The sequence below is a fragment of the Pinus tabuliformis genome, chromosome Q (assembly GCF_031772625.1).
Source record: "Pinus tabuliformis cultivar Carrire ecotype Pingquan chromosome Q, CPIR1, whole genome shotgun sequence".
Taxonomy (NCBI): Eukaryota; Viridiplantae; Streptophyta; class Pinopsida; order Pinales; family Pinaceae; genus Pinus; species Pinus tabuliformis.
This window is the reverse complement of record NC_142296.1, coordinates 1,188,513,312-1,188,519,390: the sequence shown is the minus strand read 5'-3', so window position 1 is coordinate 1,188,519,390 and position 6,079 is coordinate 1,188,513,312.

Sequence of the window (6,079 nt, the reverse complement as noted above, 5' to 3'; positions counted from 1 at the left end):
GGGAGGGGAGAAAACTCAACCATAAGAAACCTGTCCGGTAAACCTAAGAAAACTAAGATAAGAGGAGGCTGCAGCAGCCTAATCCGCACCAAGTGTGAGCCCTAAAGTGAGAAGAGGAAAAATAAGAAAAAGGGGGACCCTTGCAAGGGCTGGGAAAAGCAAAGTAACAACTGTTACCCCAAGATCCGAAGAATTTTCAAAACCAAAATCAAGCTCAGTAGGGAGGGAAGCTAGAGGGATGAAACCCAGAGGGTGGGAAACCAGAGGCTGGAAAACCTGAGACGCGGGGGGGGAACCCACGGAAAATAATGGAAATGTAAAAGAGACGGCTGACATTTGTGTTGATTCTATGTTAGGTCTCGATTCAAAACAGTGCAAGACTGCAAAACAGGACAAAGAGCAACAGGGAAAAGGTGTTAATGACCAAGCTGAAAGAAAAATGGCTCCCAGGAGAAGCAAGAGGATAGTTAAGAAAGAAGAAGGAACTAGCAGAGAAGCATAACTACAACTGTAGAGAAATGGAGGAGTAAACCATACTGTAATGTAATCTTGAATTGAGCCTGGAATCTATCCATAGGGCACCTCCTGTGGAACATATGGAAAGCAAGAAATTAGTTGATATTCAAGGAAGACGGAAAAGATAAGAAGGGAATACAAAGCAAAACAGTGCAGAACATAAGAGAAACCATAATCCTGGAGAAGTGGAATGATGAAGACTGGAAGGCAGACCAAACGGAGACACATATTCTGAACCGCTTGCAAATCAAAATAAGCACCACAGACATGGATGGAAAAAAAAATAAGACTGGAAAAGCAGGAGAAGATGACCACTACCAGAACCCGCCGCAGGGATTCACAAAATTAAACTTGACGGAGTGGCAAAATGGAATCCAGGGAGGGTGGGGATAGGTAGGGATGATAAAAGAAAAACTCGATGTGTTTATTCAATGGACTGTGGAAACGCATCAAATAATGAGGCAGAATTCCATGCGATGAACAAGGGGATAGAAATAGCTATCCGAGAAGGGTACCAAAAACTCCAGATTGAAGGAGACTCGAAGCTCATGATAGACACACTCAAATAGTTATAGCATGGAGTACCAACAGAGAAGCTGAGTCAAAGTTGGCAGACCACATGGATAATTAAAAAAATAAGCTAGCAAATGAGAAGGTTAGTCTACATATTACCTTCCCATGTGAGACAAAAGGGAAATGCTCATGCATACTACCTTGCAAACTAGGGATGTTTGAAATAGGACCAGGAACTATATGCAAGCGCGGAAGAGATCCACCAAAAAGAGGACATGGAGCAATTGTTCAAATTGATAGAACAAGATAGGACCAAGAGCGAGCATATAGAGAATTCGACTAGAAAAAACGGGAAGAGAAAAAGGAAAAGGATAGTCGCACGTGGAACAGTACAGGACAGAGGTAGAACAAGACATGGTAAGATCGGAGTTCGGTAGGATGACGGAGGAGAGTAGAGTAAGGACAATCTTCGAGAGTACGAGGGCAGAGATGTAAAGGAATGGAAGACGAGAGGGCAGAATAGCAAAATCAAGGATGGGAAACACACTAACGAGAAGTGGAAAGGTCAAGTCAGCAACCCGATGGCAAGAGCGGCCGAGAGAGGAAATGAGTTAATGCGGGATGGTGGACAGGACAAGTGGGGAGCTTCCAAGGCAGAAGGGAAGGGAGGCATGCCAGGGAAACAACAGGACAGCTGGCGATAAAGGCAGGAGGAGGGAATGAAAAAGGAATAAAATCTAAGGAAAAAGGAAAAGAGGTGATTTTCATGTAGACAAGAAAGAAGAAAGGTGACGAGAAAGGAAGAGCAGGCAGTGAGATGAATCAGAAGGTGGAAGCAAGGCGACGAACGGTAAAAGGGTATGTGATATCTCCAACCTTAAACTCTGATAGTGTGAATTGTTTGAGAAATAGAATAGGAATGCAATATGGTACACATACTTGGTATTATCACCTCAATTGTAATAGAAATCTCAGAGGTTTGATAGAAGGTCTAATAGAGGTCTAGTTATACAAAGTTCATTAAAGATGGTTAGAGACAGTTATGTCTTAAACGAGTTGAATGGGAAGTTCAAATATTGTGGCGGTGAAAAGAGCATTGTCCTAGAGACTTCAAAGTGAGGATAAGTGTCGAGGAAGACTAGTTAGACAGATGTGGCATGTGAATTATAATTTGTCACGATTTGGAATAATGCCTACATTAGTAAAGAGGTAGGATTTGGTTTTTGGTTGTTGGATTTTTGTTGAGATATTTTCTCAACAATATTCTCCTTGTTTGGATTTGGATCTCATGAGCACTATTTATGTGGCTTGTAATTTGGCTTTGATTGCAATAGACATGAATTATTTTTGTGTCTAATCTGTCCACCATGTATTTTCTACAAATTTCTTTGTAACATATCGTGCACTTTAATTACATAATAACTATAATAATACTTGAACTATGGAATAATAATATAAAGATTGAAGTTTGGAACATATCATGTCGTAATGGTGACCTTTCTTACTTTAATTACAACTAGCCCAGATCCATCTTAACCCTGAATCTATCAGGGGCATAGAGGGATCAAATCTCTCGAGGTGCAAATCTCTTTTATGAGTGCAAAACTTGAGGAAAAATTTGCACCTCAAGAGACTTGATCCCTCTTGCGACTTGATAGATCGAGGATTAAGATGGATACAATTAGTCATTAATAATTAAGTAATTAAATTCAAAATTAGATACAATATTAATATTATGATAATAATGATATATTACAATGTAATTGTATTTAATAAAAAACCAATGTTATTAAAATAGATTTTAAATAATATTTAGATATGAATATTAACAAAATAAAAATAAAAATTAAATATTAAATATTTAAAATTTCAATTACTATTAAAATAATATTAGGAAAAAATAATAAATAATATCTACAACATTTAATAATAGCAATAAAATAATATTTATAAAAAACTACACAAATAGTAATATTTATACATGAGATATTATGAAATCAACTTTTGAATATATTAAAATAAAATGTTATATTTTAAATTTATTAATTTATAATTTTAATATTTTAAATTTGATATTTTTTATTAATAATAAATATCAAATTAGATGTTTATATGATTCATGAGATAATGATCAAGATTTTTAAGATGCTTATATGATTCATTATATAATGATTAAAATCTTTCAAAAAATGACATGGAAAAAATCTTAATCAAAGTACTATTGTATTATTATTTTAACATCAATATTTCTAATATAATTCTTAGAATATTCATATTTATAAATCCATGAAAATGTGCACAGAATATAATATTATATTAAGTGACTATTAAAATGCTGTTGACATAATCTGTTACCCTCGGTTAGACAAATTCAACAAATCTAGTACATTGTGCTATCTTTGAAATGTATATATAGTATGGATAATAGGTGATGGTGTGATGGGTTCATTTTGAGTCCATGTATAAGTTGCTATTATTTCTTCATCAACTTGTAAGTTTTGAAATTTTCTATTATATTTGACTCCCACCCTACTGGAGTAGCAAATCCTATCGCAATTTTGGCGCAAAGTCAGTTAAAACAATCATTAATATTGACAATACTTTGGTCGGGAGTGCAAACGTCACAAGTTTGAAAAAAAAAAAAAACCAAATCTCTCGTTGTGACTATGAGAAATTTGTCCCTTTATTTACAGTGGCAAAATTGTGTCATCATACAAACGGCATGAGTTGAAGCCTGCTCTGCCCTACACACTCGTAGTTAATAGCGTTTAGCGCTGTTATTGAGTGGAAGGGAGTCATTTTTGTTTTTACAATGTCAATATCGTGGCATGTTAAGGAATGGTCATCACAAGGTCTTCCTATGCAACGTCTTCGTAAACCGAGAATTATTTGCAACCTTGTTTTGTAATGAGAATGGCATGATGTTTTTCAGTGATAGTGGTCATCTCAAGTTCTTCCTGCGCAATGTCTTCGTACAATGAATCACGACGATCATGGTCATAATTACGCCAATAAGCGTATATATCTCAACGCCAATAAGTGGAACTGGACTTGTAGATTTTTTGTCTTTTAAGAAATTGTTGGCTAAGATTTAATAACGAGTGAACATGCTGTCACCTGCACATTAAAATATTTAATTAATTTAAATTTAATTAATGTTTGCTGTTTGATGGATAAAACATCGTGATCACCGTACGGCATGGCCATGGATAGTCGTGGAGGAAGGCAGTGGGAGCGCAGACGGAGAGCCGTGGAGGAGTCAATCGGTTGATATATGTGTTGGAATGTTAATTCCAACTGCAGGTCGCAACACCGTGCAGGCGGACGTGGACAATACGGCAGCACCCAAAACCGCCAGAACAAAACCACAAACCCGCTTGAGGCATATCGCACCGTTCTTTGGCATGGAGTGGTTTCCGTACACAAGGGCCGATAAAATTTTGAGTTGACGCGTGGCTCTCCCCTGACATCAGCCAACGTAATTTATCGGAGGCTAAAGTTCGGCAGCAAACTGGCTTCCGATATTCTTGTCAGCCGTCCGATGGGGTTCTTCGTTCTCCGCCGTTGATCGTTTGAAGCTGCATACGAACGAACCAACATTAAAGTCTTTGCGTGGAGTGAATTGAAATTTCTGGTTGACCGCCGACTAAATTAATTAAATGCCATGCTGAGAATTAAATGGCATTTGCAGGGGGTTGTTAAATGGTTGACGTGGTTTTTAATTTTAATGTTTTTTTATATGCACGGCGGTATGGGCACATATATTATATGTGTTATGTTTTAAAAGAAACGTTGACCATATGTGTTAAAAAAAACCACGGTAGTTAGAATGTGTTTTTGCATTAAGTTTTTTACGGCACGTAAAACTTAATGATTTTGGTTTTGGAGTCGTTGTTTCATATATATGTTTTTTTTATAACGAGCCAAATACATATGCTCGTGGGGGTTGTTCATGAAACATGCAATGAAACACACAGCAGTGTGTAGAAAAACATATGCTCATGAGGGGTTGTTCATGAAACATGCAATGAAACACACAGCAGTGTGTAGAAAAAGAACAGGGGCCGTGTGTAATTTTTTTTGTAGTTGACCATTGTAAATGGAACGAAGGAGCAGTGAAAAACGCGCTCTGTAATTTTTGTTGCAACAAAGAAACAAAAGGTGTGTGGCTGAAGCGAAAAGGATGTGTGTTGACTTTTCTGAAGATATATAGTTTTGCACAGCAGTGCATGAAGACAGAGGGTGGAGCACATGTATTTTCATGAGGTGAACTTTGTTTCTTTTTGCAAAAAGGAAATGCGCGAGTAGTGAAGCAGACTCTTAATGTTTTTGAGATTCATATGTAAATTTGTTTTTACAGCAGTAATGTAAAAAGAAGGGTTTTACAGCAGTAAAACCAGCTCAGTAAATACTCAGGGTGAAAACAGAGTAGTGTTTTGTTGAATGTATCTTTGTGGTGAATCCCTCTCAGCAAAGAGGATGAATGTTGTTTCAGGCTTTATATTTTAATCAATAGAAATATTTTTATGGCTGTGTAATGGACTGTTATGAGTATATTTGTTTTTAAAGCTTCCCTGTGCAAAAGATCCTCGAACAGTGGAAACAGAGCATCGCCTCTGTGGTGTTAAATTTGATTGGTTTTTGGTATTTTCCCCATCGAAAAATATCCAACAATATGTGTATCTACTCATTTCAACCACAATTATTAATGTGATTGTGTTAATAATAGTTACGCCATAAGGCGTTCCCTCTGAGAAAGACATCCCTAAAATGTGGCGTGTGCGATCCTGAGCCATTGATTCTGTGTGTTAGATGATTAGGGTGTTTTCTGTCGTTCGTTTAATCTGTTTTTTTTATAGAAAAATGGTTTTTTCCCCATGGTAATGGGCCATGAAAGGCCAGGCCTGGCCTGCTGGCGATGAGACTCTTTGCAGAGACTGCCTGCTGGCGATGAGACTCTTCTGCTGGCGATGAGACTCTTCGCAGAGACTCTTCATGTCTTTCTTCCCTGCATGCGTAGCCTTGTGCTGTTATATCAATAGTTGTACTC